This window comes from Phalacrocorax carbo, chromosome 11, assembly GCF_963921805.1.
Source record: "Phalacrocorax carbo chromosome 11, bPhaCar2.1, whole genome shotgun sequence".
In the NCBI taxonomy this organism is placed as follows: domain Eukaryota; kingdom Metazoa; phylum Chordata; class Aves; order Suliformes; family Phalacrocoracidae; genus Phalacrocorax; species Phalacrocorax carbo.
This window is the reverse complement of record NC_087523.1, coordinates 2996598-3020887: the sequence shown is the minus strand read 5'-3', so window position 1 is coordinate 3020887 and position 24290 is coordinate 2996598. Positions and strand designations below refer to the sequence as shown.

General features: G+C 43.1%; 1 long non-coding RNA gene across 4 annotated transcripts in view; it reads left to right on the top strand.

Annotated features, from left to right (window-relative positions):
* Positions 1–22116, top strand: part of LOC135315333 (uncharacterized) — an 88909-nt gene extending 66793 nt beyond the window's left edge. For 3 of the 4 annotated variants that reach the window (XR_010374774.1, XR_010374771.1, XR_010374772.1), the window contains 3 exons: positions 13686–13749; positions 16201–19920; positions 20970–22116. This is a non-coding gene — a long non-coding RNA (uncharacterized LOC135315333). The remainder of the gene's footprint in view (positions 1–13685; positions 13750–16200; positions 19921–20969) is intronic. The other variant, XR_010374773.1, reaches the window with a different exon arrangement.
* The last annotated feature ends 2174 nt before the right edge of the window (positions 22117–24290 follow it).

The window sequence follows — 24290 nt, the reverse complement described above, 5'->3', positions numbered from 1 at the left end:
AGCTTCCATCAATATGCAGTTTAAATACGTGTAGCATAATGTTTATATATTTTTTTATTCACTTTTATGCGAGCCTAATACAGCCAGCCTCATAAACCTCACTGTGGCACCAGATTAAAACGGTGTCTTTGTAGTATTTACTGGTTGTTCATAAATCACGGTGGCACTTTGTTACTGTCCACAAGCTGGTTTTCATGCTAAAGTTTTCAATCATTAAGATGTACAGTATTATCTCAGGCATAGTTTTAGTCCTAGAGAAATTATGCTGAGAAGCGCTTTTGTACGTCTGGCATTTGTGGAAAATGTGTGTGTACAGCGTGCCATGTGAGAGCTGATACACACGGTACCATTAGCTGCTGTATTAACAAGCACTTTAACTAAATATACAGGATATTCTCCTGCGTATTTATGCAACGCAGGAAAAGTACTTATCATACCAGTTTGCAAATTCCCAGCGTTTCTCTCCGACATCTATTTCATCTCAATTTAAGCTTTTCTGGGTGTCGAACACTGAGATTTCAGGTACAAATCTCAATTACAGGAGAAGTGCCTTGATTTGTCAGACCCTACAGGTTTTCAGCTTTGGTTGTTAAAACCAACAATTCCTAAACCCTGTTCAGTTGACTCTGAGAACTGTATTCGGGAGGCGTTCAGTGATCCTGCATTCAAATGGTTAATTTGCACTATGTTCTGTTAAAGAAAAGGAAAACTGTCACCCTGTCATTTTAGAGTCTGACACTAAGCTTGTCAAAAGAGACAGCTGTTAAACTGAATTACTGTTGACATGCAGAGAAACGGCCCTTGCCAGATGTAAAGGACATCTGCGGCAATGAAGTGGTACAGGGTGGCTTTTAAAATGTGGTCATACTGGTATTTGAATAGAGCGTCTATGGCATTAAAACGTGGCCTTGACTCAGACAGTTTAAGGCGGCGAACCAGAGCCAATGAGAAGCACAAAGAAGTGCTGATCTGTTGCTGTATCCATACCTTACGCATGAATATGAAAACAGTGCAGTGTCAAAGCTATTAAGCTCTTATCTTGTATCCAGGAGGATGTGGGTTTAAAACACAGTAGGAAATATTTTGTATTTCTGGGTCCTTGAATGCGCGGGTAGGTGAGGTGTAAATTCATAAGGTGGATTAGGCAGGGAATGAATAGAAATAAGTCTTCTTGTCTTCGGCTAACAACGGCTCAGACAAGAATTGCAAAGGGCATTAAGCTTAGGAAGTGAGGACTGGATGTGCCTCGGCGGCGTTTCTGATAAGGCGGCCGTCGTGCAGAGCGCGTGGGTGGGTGCTGGGGAGGTTGTCCTTCAGGGAGGGGAGCAAATAAAGATGGAAATAGCTGCCCGGAGAGGCCTGTAAAATTTTGTCTGTGTATCTTACTGTGATTTACATAAAAAAAGTCGGAATACCAAGTTCATTTTGTAAAAAAATGTAGATATTATGAATATTTTATAGTTTAGCGATTGAACCAACAGTAGGGAATTCTGCACATTATATAAGTACGTGAGTCTTTGATTTGCATGTTTTTAGGGTAGAAATAAAGCTGTTTTGGAAAAAAAAAGTATCAGTTAAGCAATTTTGCTAAATGTATGAAAAATGAAATGTTATGAGATGAAGCATGTATTCATTACGAAACGAAATTGATGTTTGAAGCTAAAAAAAAAAATATTCAGGCCAAACATCATTTTGAATATGTTAGCAGATCATATCTTGATGATTTATTTGTATGTTTAGTGGTGGCAGAAACCAAGGAGTTTGCCATCTGCGGGGAAGGAGGCAAATGATATTTCTAAATCATATAGACTAAGCTGCTTCTTTCTGCAGGAGAGCAACAACAGCAATAGCCGCAGTTTGCTCTAAGCAGCAAAAATACTGGCAGGGATGGGTGTGAGAGGTGTTCGCTTCCTTGTAAGAGGAAAGTTTGCTTTCCAGGCGCTTGGATTTCTCTGTGCAGAAAGGCTGATGTCGGTTGAGGTGGACCCATTCCCCTACGCTGCCTCTAAGGGTGATGGAAAGACCAGGGCTTGTTTAGGGCTTGAGATGATTCGAGCTGGTGCCCTGCTTTGCTCTGAGAGCACCCCTTTGCTACGGAGAGCATTTAGCATCCCGTGTTGCCTGAACCCGATTGCTACCATTGCTCACCACCCCAACGCCGAGAGGTGGAGGCCTGTGCCCGCGGGCCGGCCGGCCTCCAGGTTGCTGAAGAGATGCACGGTAGCGCGTGATGTGTGGAGGTGACTCTGTGCAGCGTGGAGAGCCGCGGGGTGGTGCTGCCGCCAAATCTGACCAAAGGGCCGCCTGGACGCGTGGCCAGCGGTGCTCCCGCTGGCCCATACGGCCGCGATTGGCCCGGCCACAGCAGGAGGCAGCTTTACAACCGCAAATACCTGTGATCTAACACAGCCCATCCTGAAACCGCATTTATCAACAGCTGCCAGAGGTCTGCCATGTACGAGGGAGGCAGTAAGTAGTGTCAGCATTCAACCACCGTGGCACGTGCAGCAAGCAGAGAGTAGCTGTCGTGTCCGTGCAGTCTCCAGGAGTCAGGGACGCGTGCTTTGTCCCGGTTTCTCTGGGAGGCTTTCGAGGGGGGCAAGCAAGGATGACCATGCTCCCCTGGGTTGGAACACATGGGTACATTTTGGGGTTTGGGATGATGGGACAGTTGGTTCCTCAAGAATAACCTTTTTATGGGGACAATGTAGCTGCCTGACAACAATTCAAAGGCAAACTGATGCCAGCTAGCATCTGTGTGGGGCGTGTGCTGCAAGCCACATGTGCGAGGAAAACCTTGGTGATGATATGGCCACGTTCATGGTGCATTGTCAGATGGCTCATTTCTCACCCAGTGGGGTTTGGTAAGATCTCGGTGACAAATACAGGAAAGGAAATATAAATAAAAACATTAATTTAAAAAGTTTTGAATGGTAGTTGTCCAGCAGGACCACCACAATCTCATGTGTGTGCTCTGGGGACCACTGGAAGCCACAGGATGCTGTCCAGGAGCTTCCAGCCTGGTGGAGTAAGGGCAGGACAGACGTAGGAAGAAATCACTTTATGGTGATTTTTTGCCTTCCTGCTCGGCTGCCGTGCGTGCTGCTGTCTGTGCTGACCCAGCAACACCAGCACTGAAGTGTCTGCAAAGGCTGCGCCATGTCAAAATGGTCCCTGTGCCTTGGGTGGTTGTCTTCACCCTGCCAAACTCAGGGGAGTTATTTGGACAAATCATCACATACCTCTTCAGAAGGGTGTTGTATGCTGCGATAAAGGCGGCTGAAATCTCAATATCCACTCGTCACTCATTAGGTAGAGCTGCCGCTCAGTGTTGCAGGTTTTGTCCAGCGCAGACTCGCCTATTTACATAAGTTTAACGCTGCTGTAATTATTAACTTTTTACAAGCAAGCACAAGGTGGGACATCTAAATAAAAAGGAACAAGCTTATTATTAGGTGGCAGGTTTTTCTCTGACAGTTCTTGTAATATCATTAGTTTATTGAACTTACCGTGAAAAATCTCTTTCTCCTAATCTAAGCTCTTTCATACAGCTTCTGATGTTGATTGACACCAAAATATCTAACCTACAAATTATAATGTTTTATTTAAATGATGTATACATGCACTATTTGTAAGGCATTGCAAGGATCATCGCTGTGCAACGCATGCAATTTTCAGAAAATAAAAAATATTTTACCAAGAAAATAAGGCAGAATGCAGCTTTTTTTTTTTTTTTTTTGTGAATATTCTCACCGCATGCTTATAATAATTGTAATAATCAAACAAACCCGGAAAAAAGTCCTATGTCAACAGCTATTTGAACTTCATCATGTAATCGGTCCCAGATCAAAAATTAAACTCTAAGCACCCAACTTTGTGAGCTGTCACAAGCAAATTTCTATCATTGAAGTCACCCCAAAATCCAGGTTTGTGAATATGTTCCTACTCACCTGTTTGTTGATGTTGGAAAGACATCTTTCTCGTGTCATTCAAGCCCCAGAAATGAAACTTCCCGAGTTTTGCGTGCTGACTGGGAGATGCTCTCTGCCTGCTGTGGGCTGACACAGCGAGCAGGGCTGAATTACTCCAGCTGAAGACCTACCCCCAGGCTCCAGCTTCCCATTGCAGTATTGCCGACAGCATGGGAACGAGGTCATTGACAAACAGCGAATAATGCACAATGGCCGCCCGTTTGTCTGGGAGACCAGTGATCTCCAGCGAGGGAAAAGACTCCTTTAAATACAGTATTTCAAACTGGGGGTTCTAATTCAGCATTTATGTAGCCCGATAATTCTTCATTACTGAAAGAAGGATCTCACGCAAATGGAAGTTATTCTGTCCAAGGTCATCAGTGCCGTGGGCTCAGACTTTGCTTGGAAAAGCCAACTTATAGCGTGAGTGAGTATAGTGAGTGTCATTAATGTGCTTTAAATCTGCCTGTGCAAGCCCCGTGGTGGAAGATGTGGCTCTTGCCCCTAGAGGTTTGCAATGTAAAATGAGTTAATAGCACATTTTGGGCTAGATCTGAGTGCATATTATAAATGACTAATTTCTTGAATTTAGCATTTCCCCCTGCTTAGATTGTCATTTCTATGAATATTTTAATGTTTAAAGTTATTCTTTTTTCCCTCTCTTTCTCTGTGGTATGAATGGAAGGAATACATGCTTGCAAACCGAGGTGGTTGTTGCCTTTCCGTGACTGGATGTTCATGGCATGTTTCTGGCAAATACCTAAAATTCAGTTTCCAAGGCTGTAGACAGCAAAGGGCACGTCTTGCAAAGACAAAATGAGACTGATGCAAATAAATAGCCTCACAGCATGATGGGAACCCTTGTCGATGTTGAAAACCATCAAAGGAGCTAAGATATGCGTGTGGGCTGCAGCTCCATGTACGGTCAAAATATGAGGCAACATTTCCTCTGGATTTGTACAGTTCAGCACTGCAGGGAGTTTGGGATCTTCAGAAACTATAACCCCGCCATCTCCTAAATATTTTTAGTGGTGCAAAATCTTTTATGACCCAAGCTAGTTTGCCATGTGACTCGTCTCAAGGTAAGGTCATGGGGAATGATATTGTTTCTTTAGTGGAGTTTTTCTGTGTGCAATTCTTGAAGGCCAGCTGCAAACTTACTCTTTGCGGACTGACTTGGTAAACCACGTCCTGCATAAATATACTGATATATACCTGATATGACTTAAGCTAGAGAAGGACCAGAGATGTGCCAAGGAGGAAGGTGGCTCCTTTTTCATCCTTGCATTGAGCATGTTTCTTGTTTCAATGCCTTTTTCATTAGAATTTAATCTTTTTGGAAGCACTGTGAAAAGCCAGGTAATATCTTTAGACTTGGCTCTTTTCCATAAAAATATTTTAAGATTAATTTCATGGGTACAACCAGCTTCTTCAAACATCAGCCTTTTCTCTTTTTAACGATAAACGTAGGTATTCTACTCTTCCTGCTTTATTTTCTTTTTAGAAATGCTGTTTATTACACTGAACGGAGTGACCGTGCACTGAGTAGACTTTTTCTCTAAATTAAATGGAAAAGCCATTTTTTGCATATATTTTCTCATGTAATTAGCTATCATCTTGTTTTAGGTTATCTGATTTCTGACAGAGGAACAGAGATTCAGTTATTTTTGCTTTTTCTATGGGGATTTTTCACATTTTGCCAAGCTCTAGGTATAGGTAAAGAAGAGGAAAGAGGAGTGCAGGTATTGGCAGTGTTCACCGAGTAGCTGATTTACAGATACGGGGGTCCCCTGGGGCTGAGTTGCCACCAGATGACTAACACGCTTCGCATTTTATTTATTTATCTGGCTACTTAGCACTTCTTGCTGTTTCTCTTATATAAATTAATTTACCCTGTAAAGCATTCCTTGCAATAATCAATGACTCATTACACTGAAAACCCGCAGGAAAGATTAATTATGTGAAAAGTGCGCAAGAGGAATGTTCAACTTTTGTATTCCTAGTGACCCAGATACTCGGTGCTTTCTTTACGCTGAGGTCTCATAAGTTACAGGAGAGGTTTTTACCTTGAGCCGCAGGGAGTTCAGATAGCTTAGAGTGTGGTGATATTTTCTAGACATACCAAATCCAGTTCATTTATCATCAATATCCACAGGAAATAATAATCTGTTTATACATCACATTTCTACGAGCTCTGCGAGGTTCTTGTTATGAATTCCTTCCAGCTGCTTTTCTCATTCCCACAGAAGAATTGCGTGTGAAGGGTTACTGCTTACCCATCAGTTACTCTAACAATTATTGACTGATAACCACTGGTAATCCCATCTCTCTGACAATCTTTGATAAGGATTCTGTGTGGTTATTATGCTCTGAAATGTCGCCTCGCCCATAAAGGTCTTGAACTTCAGGTTGGGTGGCTGACATAGCCACGTTTTCAGGATCCTTGAATAGAAAGAGATTAATAATATGGAACATGGAGCTTTTACAGCTATAGAAACGCCGTGTAAAACGAAGTCAGTTCAAAACTCCCGCTCTCTGCCCCATGGGAGTGATTGTGTCCTGTTGCCTTTGGAGGAGTGATGCCTGCCAGTCAGCTGCAGCTTGGTAGATAGCAATCGAGGTTTCTTTTATTCTGTGTCATGAATTTTGGAGAAAGCAAGTTAAGTAAAGCCATAAATCAAAGCAATTAGAACAAGGTAAAAAAAACCAAAACCAAACAAACCATGGCTAAGCTCATTCCCTTGACATTCTTCACACTGCTGGTTTTGCAGCACACCAGCTTTCAGTTCTGGGTTGTTCCCCCCACCAAATCACTGTTCACCTCTATTAATTTCCTCGTATCTATTGCAGGTTTGTGTTTTGTTTAAGATCAGCGGGTACCTGCATGCAGGCAGGCTCGCACCATGGCAGAGCAGATGAGCTGCTCCCATTCTAGTTTAGCAAGGGATCAAATGCAAGCCCGGGAGATGTCCCATCTGGGGAGGGGCAAGCCACACACACCAGCAACAATTGCTTTCATAGAATCATAGAATCACAGAATCCTTAAGGTTTGAAAAGACCTCTAGGATCACCAAGTCCAACCGTCAACCCAACACTACCATGGCTCCTAAACCGTGCCCTGAAGTACTTTACTTTTAAAATAATCTGGGCAAGAGAGGAGATAAGAAAGAGAGGAATGAATTCTCTGTTCAGTTTTAAGGCAGCAAGAATTTGAGTCAATTTAGCTCAACATGTTAATTAACATGTCCAAAGAGCTGTAAAGTGTAATAATATAGAGAATGAATTCTTTAAAGTGTAGGTGGCCAACAGAAATCTGGATGAGTACATGCCACTGCCTCTGCTTTTGGTTGTCAGCAAATAAATTGCAGTAAAAATGCTGGCAATGCATTAAAGATTTTTGTAATACTTTGTTCCCAACTGCAAACACTTGTAATTGCTGTAGGGATGTTATCCCGTGCTGTAGGACAGGGAAGGCAGTACTTTAAGGCTAAGTTAGGGAAAAAAATATTTCAATCCCAAATGGATGAAACCTGAGATATAAATGCATGTGTTAACCCCTAACTATGGGTTTTTAGGGAGAAAACAAACTAAATGCTATTAGTACTGTACTGAATCTATTTGTTCTGTGAATCAAAAGCTGGGTGCTTTCCTTACTCCTGTGTAATTTTATTGAAGTAAAATTGTAGAAAGCTTCTGCCTTAATGTTTTGGCCCAATCTTTTTGGTGCATCAGGGGATTAATATAGGTTACAAAGCTGACTTTCAGGCTAGTTCCTCCCTCACCAGCCTTTGCAATTCAGTGGGACTGATGGATTATAACACTTTGTAAATCAGGCCCTAAATTCTGATGTCTACAAAACATAAAAGAGGTTGAATTTTTTATATTTTGCTCTCAACCTATGCTATATTCCTTGAAGACAATAGCAAAAAAAAATCATACAAAATTGTCTCTTTATTTGGAGGTACTTTAATGTCAGAGGACACTTGCTTCCAGCTAAGAAAACATTTGTTAAAGAACTAAAAATGTTTGATATGCTGTTGTATCAGATAAACTTTGTTAGTGTACAGTAGCACCGTGCTGATAATTTAAGAACTCACAGGATTTTCAGCAGTAAAAGATCCCCAATGAGTGCTAAGCTCAGCGGGAAAATGCAGTACATAAATCTGCTACTAGAGGAACAGGGCAGGAAGGGAGCAGTTCTGCACTCAGTTTTGGGAACCCCCAAACCACCTTTGAAGGATGTTAGAGAGAAACAAAAGTGAAGAGATGATATCTGGGGGCATAAATGTTAATTTCAAAGAATTTTCATGTAAAATATAATGTTGGGCAAAACCGCATCTGGAAATCCTCAACTCACTGGGGCCTCCTGTTGTCGTTTGGCATAGGCGGAGATAATCTCTTTTAGTAGAGGAATCAGCCTCCAAATGCTGCGCAGTCCCAAAGTAGGGTCTGCAACGCACTGTTGTGCATTGCATTAGGTGAAGTGGTCACTGGAGGTACCAGGGAAGATGGAGAAAGGCCCAGGCAAGAAAAGCATGGCCAAAGTTGATGGATAAACTGATTTCATGTGATGGGATGAAGAACATCAACTTGTAAAGAGGAACTGGTGCTTGAGATGAAGGGTTGACACATCTGGAGTCAGCCAGCCCTGGGTGATTTCAGAAGTAATTATGAAGTTGAATCTGGGAAGAGCCGGAGAGGGAACGGCAAAGCCCCAGAGAAAGGCAGCAGAGGAATTTGACAACAAAGCCTAGAGAGAAACCACAGTGCCATGAAGGGGGAGGACTCTCGGGCACCTGTTGTGACAGCTGTGACTAAGCATACAATGACCAGATCAGGGTGAATAATGAGAGAATCTGCTCATTTAAGAGTGTATATACAAACCCAGCAGGGACATGAAACTGTTTTGCTTTGTTTTACTGATAATGTGTTATTGGAGTCATGTCTCTGACTGTGTCCTAGAGTGGGTTCAAAACAATTACTTATATAACACAGGATATATCTGAGTCAGGGAGGACTGGGAAGGGAGAAGTGCGTGTATCTTAATTTCTGGTTAAGAAGCAAAATGAAATTATGTTTTTTACTGAATAGATTTATTGATTTCTGGTTTTCTGACACAGGGGTATCCTTCTCAAGGCCTGGATGCCCCTTGCAAAATTTGAACTGTAAAGTAATTGACGAATGAGATTAAGCCCTGTATACGTCTCTTGCCAGCTGCTGGTTCACGCCCTAACCTGAACTGCATTATTCTACAACGTAAACTCCTTAAAAATAAGCTCGGTCACTGCCCGATGGGCCCCACCTCTGGATGGCTCCAGCCTGGTCCATGGTGGCCGGGGCTCGCCGCCAGCTGGCCAGCCAGGTAGTCCATGGCCCAGCCCCCGGCATGCCGCCTTCTTGTAGTGCTCTGCTTTAGGAGTAGGTAAGCACCTTCTGGCTCCGCTTTGGGGTTAAAGAGCCTGAGTTTGAAGTGACAAATACATGGCTCTAGCAAAATTTAATCTGTATGTGAAAGAAATTTGCATTTGCTGCTCACTTACTGGGCAGAGTAATATGCAGGACAGCATCAGGGAAAACAGAAGGAAAAATAAAACTCAACAGAGCTGTTCTTTGGGCACCAAGAAACAGCACGGTCCAATGCAGCTGCCTGCACTGCAAACCAGATTCACAAATAATGGCATTCTATGCAAGAATAACCGTTGCTACATTAATTTAAAATGAAAACCATATTGAGAAACTTTGAAAACAATGACAAGATTTGTGGAATGTAAATACCTGGTGGGTGCAGCCAACCAGCACAAAATATATTTAGAGGGAGCTGGAGCTCAGTCCCTACTAGAGTGCACTGTGCTTACCGATCATCATGTACAAGGAATAAATTACAGCAAGGTTTGTCAACTAATTTGGTGGAGGTGTGAATTCTTTATCTATTAATCAATGTAGGGAAGCATGAAGCACCTATAAACCATTCATCTCACTTTAGCTTCTTGTTTAAATTTAATTAGAGTTGTTCTGATTTGATTGGAAAAAATGGAGTTACCTTTGAATATAGAGGTGTCAGATGGAGTATCTTGGCTAGCGCTTACTGCTGTGAGATCCTCAGGGCAAGGGTCAAATAGTTTGGACATTTTTCCAAAATGAACAGCCATAAAAGCTCCCTCCAGGGTAAGACCCCTAACTCACAAGTAAATAAAGAAGATGCTCGTGGTGCCAGCACCTCACCGACGAAGTTTGTAACAGCGCGGGCTAGTTAATTTCTCTCTCACGCCTGCAGAGTTTTCCCCTCTTCCACCAGAGTCTCCATTCCTTTATTGTTATACAGATATGTACAACGGGGATATTTAAGAGGGAGACTTAATTTCTTCACCTTTTATTCTTATCCTAACTTTTTCTACTGTTGTTACTGTTAAAAATTTCATTAACCACAGTAGAAGCGGAGTCAGATCAATGCTTTTTTATTTTAAATCCCTCACAAAATTGTTTACCTTTTCTTCCCATAATTTTGAAGGGGATTATAGACAAGACTATAGCACCTGTACACAGTTATGGTATGTTTTACACTGCGCAGGTAGTATCTGATGCAGACAGTTGCAACTTCAGGCACAGAAATTCCCAGTGGGTCCCCTGCAATTAATTTTATTTTAGTTTGACTTTAAATCGGTGATATTTGCTTCTTGTTTTTTATAAAAGAATTCTTCAAAATGTTTTTTTAAAAATGAAAATTTAATTGCTAAACCTTAGAGTCCTACACACAAGGCTTGAAAACTGCCGCTTCACTAAAAACCATGCACTAAATGTGATGTATATTGATGTATGCTTATTATGGATAAATATTGTTCTCTAGGTAGTGCCTAGAAAATTTAATTAATTTCAGATATGCCCTATTTTTGTCCATGTATGCAGATTTCAAATCTGTGCCTTCGTTGGTTTTGACACTGTGCAATGATGTATCTGAGCTTTCAGATGTCTGGCTCTTAGAGTTGTGAAACGATAAAACAAACAAACCCAACCGTCTCAGCCTTGTCAATCTAGTTCTCAGTGGACAGATGCCCTGGTGCTAGAAAAGCATCGTCCCTTGCAATACCTCATGGCAGTGTCTAAAAAAAGCCAGAGATCTTCTAGATGCGAGAGTAAGACTGGCTTCTCATCTCAAAAGAAATCGTGTTTATGGCCACACTGAAGCTCCTGGGTAAGGCTCCATGGGGAAACACGTATAACCTCTGCGCCTGCTGTTTGTGCATGAGTAGGTGGTTTCTGGTGACTCAGATAATCAGCCTGAGCTGCTTCTGGAGCAAGTTTCCTCTGGACAGCGGTGATTTAATGGGTAAAGGTCCAGGTTTGTGCATTGAGGTTTCTGAATGAACTGGGTTCAATGTTAGTTTGTGGATTGCATCATTTAATAATTAAATAATATTGTTAAGGATGGATTTAAATATTTTATTGGGTGCTTATCCAGTGGGGATTGACTAAACTTTCTAAGGAAATGCGAGGTTTTGCATTTCTTTGGCACATCAGCAGCGACAGCCCTGTCTGCCATGTTGAGGGGGCTGGGGGGGTTTAGCCTGGAGAAGGGGGGGCTGAGGGGAGCCCTTCTCGCTCTCTGCAGCTGCCTGAGAGGGGCTGGAGTGAGGGGGGGGCTGGTCTCTGCTCCCAAGTCACCAGTGACAGGACGAGAGGGAACGGCCTCAGGCTGCGTCAGGGGAGGTTTAGGTTGGAGGTGAGGGAGAGATTTCTTTACTTCCAGAGCGGTCAGGCCCTGGCACAGGCTGCCCAGAGAGGTGGGGGAGTCACCGTCCCTGGGGGGTTCAAAAAACATGTAGACGTGGCACTTCAGGGCATGGTTTAGGAGGCCTGGGGGTGCTGGGTTGACGGTTGGACTTGATGATCCTCGAGGTCTTTTACAACCTTCACGGTTCTGTGATTCTGTGATTCTATATGGCCCTGGATCTGTACCCTTGAAGGCCACTGCTGGAGGCCCCGGCACAGCTCTCCTTGAGCAGAGCCGGGGAGGGGGATGAGGCGTCAGGCTGGACTCCTGCCCACCTAGTCAGTCGAGGTCCGGCTGAGCGGCTGGGGGTGTGACAGCCTCGGAGGGCAGAGCTCCAACACAGCCCAGCCTGGTGGGGCAGCACGTGCCGTGGGGCGCAGCATCAACCTCAAAGTCTCGTGAGATGGGTTTAGAAGCATGCAGAGCCCCCTGAATTCATCGTATGGACAACTGGCTATGGCTGGGAAAGAAGACGGCAAATTGTTTTGGCACAGACGAGGTTTTCTTTTGGCTAATGGTTTGTTTTTAATGTCACACATGGTATTATGAGAAGTTGCAACATTTGGGCATTTTTTAATGAATTCGTATCGTTTGCATATTAGTAGGAATATTTCCACTGCAGCAAACACCATAAACAGTTTCCACACTGGGGTATGTTATACTGCCACCAGAATTGGTTCTTCTGATGGTTCATTTCTTTTATGCTGAGAATTCAGGACCAATTCAGCTTGGTTTTATGCATCATTAGAGATTTACAATTACTTTGCTATAGTTTCTTTCTGGAAGCCTATCTCTCATGGTTAATGCTATGGGAGCCCTGTTGTGTAGAGGCTGGTATTAGCCACCTTATAGCAATAAAGCGTTTGAGAAGGATTTAGAATTATGAGTGGCTAAATTCTCCGTGCAGCGACTGTAATACTGTTATCCCTTGCTGAGCCTGGGTTGAAACATTTTTTTTTCTCTTCTCCTCCAATTAGAAAAAAATGTTTCTTCAAGACGTTTTGAATCATTTACATGTAATTTTTTGTTGAACTGCTGCAGTCAGAATGAGGAATTGTGAGAAATTCCATTTGGATTTCATGATGCTTAAAATACATTTAGATTGTATTAGTATATAATGAAAAGAAGGCCTCCTCATTTTTTATTGTGCTTTTAAAAAGTGTAATCATTATTTGGGCTTTCTTTTGATTTTTAGATTTTACATGTGTTGCTAAAGTAATAAATTTCACAGGCTTTGCCTTTGGACAATAAGCAGTGGATCTGTATGTGTTATAATCCACATAATTCCCGTTTTAGATAAGTGCAGTATTGCACTGAAACAAACATGATATGCAGTGAGTGATACGAGCCCGATCTAAAGGCCATTAAAATCAATGAAAAGATTTCAAATTAACTTTTATAGCCTTTAGATCAGGCTCTAAATGGGCAAATTACAGTTATGGAGTTTCCCATTTACATACCTGTGTGCTGCATTTAATATATTTTATGGAATTGAAATTACTTGCTACTCTTTTTCATGCTTTTTTAGGATAAGAATTTGCCAAGGGCATCAACAGCAGTTTTCCCAGGCTTCAGCACAAGGATTATACAGTCAATCCACAAATGACTCAAATCTTTGAAAAAATGGACATGGTTATCAGAGAGGCTTTGACGACAGCAAGGATGGGAGCGCTATCTGGCATAGTCCATCAGAGATCCTCATCCCCGCTCATTAACTTACTCGGGGCATCAGCACTGGCCATCGGTCCCAGGAGGATTGCTTAAAACTTTTGAGGGAATACACGCAAAAATCTCAGCCCTGCATTACTTTAAATAGCTCAAACCGGTTTTGTCTTGTGTAAGGTTAGAAGAAAGACTGGGGCATGGTAGCATTAGGGGAGAGATTCAAAGGTTGCAGGGCATTTCAAATCCCTTGTTACAACTTGGTAACCTTCCTTCCTTTACAGGGTTCTTCAACCCCACCGAGGATGCACAGAGCCGATCTCTAAGTCGGTGATATCTGCTGCTGCTGTAAGTATGAAAAAGAGAAGCCTCTACCTGCTCTTTCTGAGTGCCCTGTAATGAAAAACCCTTTTGGAGCAACACTGGAAATAAGCCATCACGATATCTGATTAAATTTCTTAGGAAACTGTCACTAATCACCTTCTCTGCTCTTGATGGAATATATTTATGCATTATAAATACACTTACTAGGTGTGTGTGCTCCATAAATCACATTCAGCACTTGTATGTGATGTATAAGCATATTCTATGGAATACACACAAATACAGATGCCAAACTCCCACAGAGTTCATCACTGGAAAAATGTTTGAAGGATCTGATCCTTAATATTTAATGAGAAAGATGCTATTTCCTTCCTCAGCTTTTATCTCTGGTTTGGCATAGTCATTAAATTTGTTGTTTCCTTGCAAGGTTATATAATTTATGACCTAATTTTAGACTTTTGTGTAACCACACCGAAATACTCATAGCGTATCTGGATTTCTTCATCTGGAGTGTTTTAGCATTAGGCACCAGCTAGAACATGACTGCTCAGCTATGAGCTTCCCATCAGCAAGGAGTTACGAGCATTAAAGGAAAACAGCCCAGCAATATTCAGATAGCATTAGAGGATTAGATTGTGGGTTTTTTTTCCTTCTAAAGGTATGATTTAGCAGCACTTCCAAAGCCCGCCGTGTGCGGCAGTTGGCAGGAATCCCCAGGTAACGCAGTAATCACCCAGCAACTCCTATTACTTAAAATATTTTCATGTAGCAGCTTCTGACTTTCAGACCGCTCCGGGACAAATGCATGCTGCCTTCATCGCAGGGAGGGATGTACGGCGCTGGGGAAAGCAGGTGAAGAATGACACTTAGCGCTTTAAAGTGACTGCCACCCCCTCGCCCTCTGGAAGAACACATTTGCTTTGCAGCACCAGCCTGGCTGGGGTAATTTTTTGCTGCACAAGGTGTTGCCAGATAACTCCTAAATGAATTACGCTAAAGCTGCAGCCACATTTTTTTGTGTCTTCTGTGTGTCCAGGGTAATTCACTGGTGTCATAAATAGTGCCATGGGTTTCAGGTATTTTGTCAATTCAAACCATATTGTTTGGATCAGTCTTTAATCAAATTTAATATATTGGCTATTGCATTAATGTGTTTTGAGAGCACTTTATTCTCGTGTTTAAGAGGGAAGTGGTTGAGGACGAGGTTAGATGCTTGCTTTGTGCCTGCAGCACAGTTACAAGGCTTTTTTCCTCTTTTCCCACCTCACCCCGAGGTATCTAACGCAGATGACAGAGGTAGGGTGCTGCATCCTCAGACCAGCACCCAGCGCGGCAGGGCTCACGTAGGTGCAGCTCAGTGCACCCCTCCGACACGGCAGCTTAATGCAGCGTACGGGGTGAGGGGCGTGCCTACGTGAAAGAAAAATAATCCCTACGAAAAGGTGACATTATTTCTTGGAATAAGAGAGATTGGAGAGTGTATCTGCTTGGCTTTAATGGGGCAGTTACAGGAAAGCAGCGGCCATCAAAGTGTTTTCAGTATCACATAATTCAAGAGTAAAATCATAACTCCAATTACCATTTCAGCCATTTCTGGCCTTGGGAAACCTATGCTAATATTTATTATTATATGATTGACCTATGATTTCTTCATCATTTACATTAGCAACTATGATATTCATAGTAACGTCCTTTAAATCATATAAGCAGATGTCAACAGTGCACGATGAAGTCACATCCTGCTGATTTTTTATTTACTTAGCCCATTTTTTTCCTGGTAAAATAACATTGTGAGATGCATAATCTCACCTCCCTGAGGCCTCTAGGGGCGTATATAATCACAGAATGCATTTTCTATAATCTCACAAAATGAGTCAATTCCATCTGAGGTACAAACAGATATACAAAGTCAGTATTTCACTTCCATCACGGCCTGACATCATCTTCCACACAGCGCAGGAAAATATTTACTTAGCTCTTTGACGTGAATTGCCACAAAGCCTTTGGAACAAAATATTGAGGAAAGCGAGGAATTAAAATGGAATAACTTGATTTAAAGAATTTAGCCCCTTTTCTGGGTGCAGGATTTAGATTTGTAACTTTGTCAGGTGCTTTCTTATAAAGCCCAGCCTGGGCCTAGACGCCTCTAAACTCTGCTCTCCAGCGAAGCGCCTGTGCACGAATCAGAGAGTTGCCCAGAATATCCCAGGCTGGAAGCCGATCCTCTTTCTTCATCATCTCAATATTTCCCTGGCACAAGTGAGCATTTGTCTGTGTGAATTAAGCTACTGCATTGATTTTCCAGGCAGTTTCCTGAGGCGCGTTGTTTCTGACGCTTTTCCGTGCAAAGCGCTGCGGAGCAGGCGATACTTAACAATAATCTCCCTGAAAACAGCCTATTGTTCTATACAGGCATTATCAGCTGTAATTCTTATTAGCTTTAAAATCACATTTTATTCTTTCTGCCCTCCCCAGCACAGGAGACGGCACCGACAGGCTCTTTGGAGTCGGGCCGGTGAATTCCCAGCCGGGGAGCACAGCCGCTTCTGCACCGTGCAGGTGAGGTACCGAGGGCAGCCTGGGGCTTGCCACTGCCTTCAAGAAGGGTTCATATAATTGTATTTATCCACAAAGGGACAGTAAACTCTTTTTTTTTTCAAATTGTTCTTGTGGCGTGTCAAAAAGTTTTAATTCTCTGTTTTTCCTCTGTACCTACTACTTGTCTCCCTGCCTCAATCCAGCTCCTACTTTTGCTCACCTCCAGAGAGCACAGCCAGGTGCTTTTCAGCATCTCCTCGGGAAATGTGCCACATCCGTGGAGCTCAGGAAAGCAGGACCCATCGGGGCCAGCTGGAGAGAGCTGTCTTTGATCGTCTTAATCTCTCATCCATCACTTTTTTACTGAAGTTAAATAATTCTGAACTTACATTGCCTTAAAGGGTTTACCTGGCTCAGCAGGTGCCAGGTTTAGGATGTTTCAGAGGGTTTTTGGATCATTTTGGATGTTTTTTTAAGGTTCGTGGGCCTGATACAGCCTGTCAGGCAGGTGGACTCCTTTCTACTCTCTGGGCATGTAACCCTGAAAACACCCTCTCATTTCTATATGTAAGGTGAGGTAAAAAGGTCAGAATAGACCTGGATCATGTTTCTGAAGATTGGCAGTGTATAATAATTATTAACAGTTTCTGTAACGGTGCAGGTTACAGACACGGGACCAAACACCTGCAGTGAACCTCCTCAGGCGAAATTCTCCTCGGCTTCAATCACGTCTTTTCCGGAGATGAGACCGCTGGCTGCGCTCAGGGCGATCCGCCCGCTCCTGGCTTAAGAGGCACTTATAATCTACTGCTAAGAGACTTATTAGCAATGTAAAAATGAATTTGAAGCAAGAAAAGTATTCTTCCTAGAAGAAATATATTTTTTGTAAAATTAGTTTTGCTGACAGAAGTAATTGGGCTAACTCCTTGCGACTACGGATGTTATTTGTTGCCCCTTATCTTACCAAAGCAAAGGGTGCCAAAGACTTTGAACTTTGTAAATAATTGTTTCCAAAGTGATTTTTTTTTCTCTATATAAAGTCTTTAGAGAAAAGCTGGCTCCTAATCCTTTCTCTTCCAAAGCTTTTACAGCTCAGCTTCTTCCCACTCCAGATATCTTTTATTTTCCCTCTTTGTGTTTTAATATTTTTTAGATATTAAAAAAGTCTCTTTTAAGGGTGAATCTAGAGCTTTTGCTCAGATTGGAAAAGTCATTCCTAAAGCTTTAATAGATTGGAGAGAGAGAGAGAAAAAAAAAAATACCAAAAAGAACTTTATTTCAAACTGCCACAGATGCTGGGGCTGGGGCTTGGAGACGAGCATCTGAGCGCCTGACTGGTGCCCAGAGCAGGGGCCCTGGCCATCAGCCTTGCCGTTTTTTCTTGCTCCAGGTACCCGGCCGGTGCAAACAGCTGGCAGAAGGGTTGGCCCTTCGCTGGTTGTTCACGTCTTCTGGACTGGATGGGAGCCGGGAGATGCTCTGCCCCCTCCGTCCCAGCCCACTGGTGCTCGCTGTCCCCTCCTGTGCCGAAGAGAGGGGCACGGTTTTCTGGCAAACACAATTTCTCTTGGTTTTATTTCACTTTTACAGCCACAGCAACAAATATTAACCCAGAAACAGGACAGAAAGCTCTCCCAGAGTGCGTGTTATTAAAGCAGTGTCGCAGGCCTGCAGGAAATCCGTGCTTATTATTTGCATAAAACAAGCAAACTCACGGATGTGGGAAAACTGAACTGCTGGAAAAGCAAGACATGACTTGCTCCATCATCCTGGAAAGTTGGACGCGACCGTTTTTACTTACCTGTCTCTCTGCTATCCATCTATTTGTTTACTTATTTTGGCCAAAGACACAAATAATGAGAAATGTGTGTCTCTAACTGGAGCTGTTACCTTGCCTTGGGTTCCCAAAGGTGACAAGGATGGGTAGGGCAGACCTGTAGAGCCGAGAAAAATAAATGACAGCTTCCCATGCCTGCATTGCCACTGGAGCAGGAATGGGTGTTAAATTCCAAGCTTCAGCCTAAGGCAGCGACCTAAACCAGGGAGCAGCAAAGCCCAGGCATCTGTGGGGAACTTCTGCAGTAGCCGGTGCTTCATAGCGATCCCAAAGGAAGGATGCTTGTTGAGACACCTTGTTGAATCAGACTCAGGGCGAGCACACAAAACCCAGGGTAGGGCTCATCAGCACTTCTCCTAGTCAAGACCCAGCTGCCGTTGAGGGATGCCGCCTTGAAGTCTTGTGTTTGTGCCGTGGTGCCATTCCCCAGCTGTCCTCCAACACCAGGGCGGGGAAAGCAATTCCTGTTAAGCCCAGCTCTGAGACTTACTTCCTGAGTCTTCAGGTAAGGACTTGATGGTAGGATGCTTCCACCAAGACTGTTCTTCCTTCCTCCTCCTCCTCCAAAGCCAGCGGTTTCAGGTCTCAGACGCCACCAGCAGCTCCCCAGGCACTTGGTTGATGGCTTGCTCGCTGACCCAGCTGAAGCGGGAAGGAATTGAAAATCTGCAGTATTTTTCTTCTGAGAAAACAAAGAAAAGTTTATGATTTTTAAGAAAGCACCTCACAGCAGAGCCCAAACGGGAATGTTTGCCTTCGAAAGCATCCATCGATTCCAAGCTCCAGAGGGAGCGGCTCCTCCGGCTCCTCGAGCCACAGTGGACAGAAGGAGCTGTCAGGGAGCCGCGTGCGGCCGCCGCGCTGGCAGAGATCCCTTCCGCACAGGGGATTTCTGCACTGACAATTTTTGGCTCCTTTAGGTTACTTTGGAGCTGCACAGAATATGTAATGTTCTGCACTCGCAGAGGGGCTGACAGGGAACTTAAATACAGATTGCAAAGATAGATCATCTCCCAGCATCACTTTGTTTTCTGCTGCTCTAAAATCATTTTACTTGTTCCTGCAGCTCCTATAAAGCCAGAAGAGCTCTCTATATTTGCTTCCCGGATGCCTTTTTCTCCTCTGCTTACAACTATAAAAGCAGCTTTTCATGCTCCAAATCAGAGATAAATTGAAATCGCTGCTGAAGAAATAAAACACAAGGCTAATCAAATTGTAGCGCAGGAAGCAGCCTTCAGCCAGTGCATTTTTTGAGAGCTATTTTTAGAATATATTTTTATTTTGTCACTCCATATGGGAAGTCAAACCCATATGGTTTGGGAGAATGGAAGGTTGTGCTTTTATAGAGATCTCGCAAACCACCCCTGCTCAGCCACGTACTTGAACACGTGCTTAAATCCAGTTGTCTGCGATGGGACTGAAGCACATAAACTCCTCGTGACTGGGGCCTCGGGCGCCGTCTGAGGTTGTAACAGTATTACTCCCTCCTGAGATGTAAAACTATTCTATATTCGTCAAATCAGTCTCCAGTTAACTTGGCTCTCCTTAATTATGCCATTTCTCATTCATACACCTTCCTTTTTTTTTTTTAATTCCTTCTCCACGGTTCGGCTGCCCCAGTGAGTGCGTTTGGTCCAGTACCAGCCGGGATGCGAAGCTGAACATCCACAGCCATCGCTCTCTTGCTCTTTACAGTAGATGTTGCTACTTCTCAAATATCAAGATTAATATTGGTGGTGTTGGGGAAAACGACTGTATTCTGCCCACAGCCCCATGGCACCCTCCGAGTACGCTGATGAAGCAATAATTGACTAGAAAAGGTATTGTATTTCTGATAAACTAAACGTATAAAATTAGAAACACATCCCCCGTGTTAACCCACCAGATTATCCATTTTACTTGTGTTTTAGGATGTTCCACGGGACCTAACCAAAAACTACGTTTCTTTTAAGGAATTTTGTGGGATGGTTAAGAACATCGACAGAAAGTTTCTAACCTGCTAAATTCCAGAGGCTCATTTTATGAGTATTTTCTATTGTAATCCTTGACCTTCTTCCCTGTGCATTTTCTCAGAAGGTGAAATTAAAAAACCAAACTATTTAAAATATATGTTATTTATTACAGTTTGAAAGGCAAAATTTACCTGAGCCTGTGTTCCTTGTGCTCCCAACTCTACCAGTGACCGCGGCACAAGGTACCATTTCCACAAGCAAGTAGGATGCCCTAAAGCTGTAGTACATGTGATAACAGCCATGGGGGGACTTGAGTTTTTCAGTCTTACCAAGTCCTTAGAGGTGTGTCTGGATCAGCCTGGTGGTTACTGACTGCCCAAATCTATAATTAAGAATCACCTTTGAAACTCAAAGGGCTCCCGAGGTGCTCGGTAGGCAGGCTTTCGCTGCCTGGGCTCCCCCCCAAGCTGGCAGGCAAGAGAAATGCAAAGCGGGGAGGGTTTTGTCCTGTGGTTCACCCCAGCCGTATGCACGGAAAGCCAAGCAGCGCTGTGTGACAGGCAAGTGGCACGGTTAAATTGCGCGTCAGTGAGTATGAAATGCTTAAATAACTGTTTTAATATGTCTGAGATGATAGCTGACTTTGTCTACAAGTGCTCTGCAAGACATCACGAAATGCGGCTGGATGCTTTCATATGTAGTATAATGAGCAGAGGCTCAGAAATTTAGGCAGTGGGAATTGCACAGGTTCAGCGCAGCAAACACCCTGCAGGACTGCTTCCCGACTGAAGGAGAAGTCATCTTCTGTGTTACTTTTGATTCAAGAGTTGCGTTTGGCCTCAACATGGAAGAAGAGCTAAAGAAAGAGCAGGGTATTGGTAGTTAATATTCTTATGCTGCTTTTTTTTCCCCCTTAGGAAACAGTTCTCCACTGTTTTTCTTGGATAAAGGTCACTGGGATTAGGACCGCACAGTGGAGAATTCAGCGTGGCAGAAGGATGGGAAGCACGGAGGTTTCTGAGGCGGTTCGGGTGCTGCTTCCGCCAAGCAGAAGGGATGTTTTACTAAAATTGTTGATCGAAAGTGAGACCTCATGTTGATTATTTTATTGGAAAGTCAAGCAACAACCACTGATATTTTTTTCCCCACAAATATAAAACAGAGATATTGTGTAAGAGGCAAGAATGTTAAAATAACCAAGCACCAGAAGGGGCTGCAAGGAAAGCCTGAGGTTATAGCAGAAAGAAACTGTCATAAGTTTTAAAAGAAATATTATGAAGCCATACTTAGAATCATAGAATCATTTATGTCGGAAAAGACCTCCAAGATCATCAAGTCCAAACGTAGCACTTCATCTTCCAAATCTATGACCATTTCGAAATCAAAATAACTGCTGTTAAATTATTCGCTCAAAGTAGCTTTATAGTGAGGAAAAACCCTATCGCTTTTATCCCACTTTAAAAAATACATTCTCTACAGTTTTGAAATCCCCAAAGACAGTAAAATATACCTGGATTTATGACGTGTAGGTGTATTGGAATTAGATGCAAGTTGCTGGGTTTTCCCAGAAATGTTACTTTGGAATATTTGAGAAACTCAGCTGTTGGACCAGGCTTTGGGCTGTGTGGCCACTCTGAGGTGGGCTCGTGATTTTGCTGTGTTTCCTCTACGCCACTCGTCACAGCTGAACATGGTGGGCCCAGCAAAGCCAACCAAGAGTTTGCCCGTGACTTCAGCGGGGCCCGGATTTCATCCCAGGCCGGGAGCAGCTGACGGAGAGTGCCACGGGCTGGTGACCCGGAGCAATTTCAAGTCAGTGACGTCGGAGTGAAAAAATTCCGTGTCACATGAGTGATCTCATCGGCGACCCAGGGTACTCGAATTCCACTTCGGATTTTCTGCAGAGTTTCTGTTCACATTGCAACTATGTAGATATCATGTTAAGGCAGTTTTCTTAAAAACCCAAAGAATTAATTTCTTTAAGAGATGGGTGATTTGTAGAAGGCATTTGTGTAATTTTGCATTCTAACTGTGATTTATATTTATAAATAAATTTGCATAAAATCTCCAACACTCGATGTCACAGTTCTATTTTATCTTTAATTCAGATGCTCAAGAAATGTAAATTATTTTTCAGCTAAATAAAAGCTATACAAAGCTGCCAGGAAAGAATAATGAGATACACATTGTGCCATGCAGCCATGATAAATCCAGCAGCACCATGGTTACAGTCAAAATGCGAGGCCATCAGCAACTAGGGAATATCAGCACATATAGATTCCTCTGACTAGATTTAGCAAACTGATCTTAGCTGGCGAAGCTCATGCCATTAGGTCAGCAAGAGAAAGTATTTGACAGACAGACAGGCACCTAAACTGAGGAGGAACGGTTGGTTTATATGGCAAGGGTTAATTATAAATTAAAAGCATCAGCTGTGGTTGGGCAGCCTCTGTACATCTGCTTTGTAGAAATAAAGATATCAACATTCCTGTAACACAGCAAGGGCTGCAAATTATTGGTGGGTTGGCTAATGATAGTGTGGGATTATAAAATGCATCTTGGCCATGAGGTTGGCACCAGTGAGAAGGTGTGTTTGCACCCCCTTGGTCATTGTGGTGAAAGGCTCCAGTGCCCTGGCTCTGGATTGACTAATAGATTAAGAAATGGATTCCCCTCATTAGAAATTAACTCAAACATGAGGAGATAATTATACCAAACGAGGGTGTGAGGAGCCTCAGCTGATGGTAGTCAAGGGACAGTAAATAAAAAGTGCACCGAGTTCAGCTGCCCCTTTCCCAGTGAGGAGGCTGAAGGGGTAATTTGCCTGGGCTTTCAAGAGGATGAACCTTGCTTTCCATGACTTGCTGTGACTCATGCAGGTAGGTCTCCCCACTCTTTGTTTTTGTCTTGTCTCTATTTCCCAATAATACTTGCTTTGTGATGTGTATTTTTGCTGTTTGTTTGCTGCTGGAAGTGTCTTAATCCACCCTGCTCTTTGAAGTTTACATAAAATGAACTAAAGCTGGTATGCACAGCGCTGCTGACTTGTTGCTATTCACTGTTTGCTGAATCACTGTGGTCTTGCTTTAATTAAGCTCAGTATTGAGGTCAAACAGCTCTAAGAGTGGCTTCCCAGGAGCTAGGTGACTGCTCCAAGGCTCTTTGCAGGAGGAGGTATACAGAAGGCCAGGCAGTGATGATGTGATCCAGTGTTTTCTGGATGACCAGTTATGCAGGACCTTTAGAGGAAGCAGCTGGGATGAGCTTTCCTGTACACCCAAAATTTTGCAGAATTTATTTGCTCTAGGGCTGTCACTATCAAATTTTACATTGTGGCAAAGTGATTGGGCTGTATAGCAAACCTTGTGGTTTGGAATCTGCTCGTTTCCTCTTCTGGACGAAAGAGAAGCAACAGGTTCGTGAGAAGTTTTATACTGACACCAGACAGGACACTGCACGATGCTGAGCACCCCGCCGGGGAGGTGCTGAGCCTTTTAAGCCCTGGGGGTTTAAAGGCTGCTGGATCCTCAGCATCCTGAAGAACTGAACCCTGCGATGCTCAGTTTTCCCAAGCGCGTGGACAACAGTTTGCTGTGAATAGGGACAGCCTAAAACTTGCGTCAAAAGAAACGCTTTGTTTTGCTGAATCAGGGCGGTGAATGCATGTGCATCTCGGAGAGGGTGGACAGGCCTGTTGACTTCTAAGGACCACTCATGTGCCTTAATTGACTATGTGCATGAATGCTTAACTGGTTGGGATCAGCATAAACATCCATGAATGTCAAGCTCTCTTCTGTGTCTATATTGTAAAGCTAATGGCCACTAGGTGCTCAAAACCTTGTTCTGGTCTTTGGAGATGCTGAGGCATCTTATTTCATATTTCTAAAGGTGAATGCTTTCAACTTAAAATAAAATGTCTTTATTTCAGAGACATTGGAGCAGAGGAAAAATGGAGAGCTGTAAACTTAATGTCCTTGGAAGCTTAAGATTTTTTTTAAGTCCATAACTTAAAAAAGGAACCAAATAATGCTGCTTAGAAACATTTAAAAACAAAAAATCATGCTCAGCAGATAACTCTTATGACAAGGCTCTGCCCAGAGTGAATTTTTATGCTTGAGTTATAAACCCTTGAAAAATGGGGATCCTAATGCAAAAGCTGACACAGCTTTAACTAAAGCAGCTCTAGTAAGTGCTGCTATAATTATTTGCTCATTAATTACAAATTTTGCAAGACACGA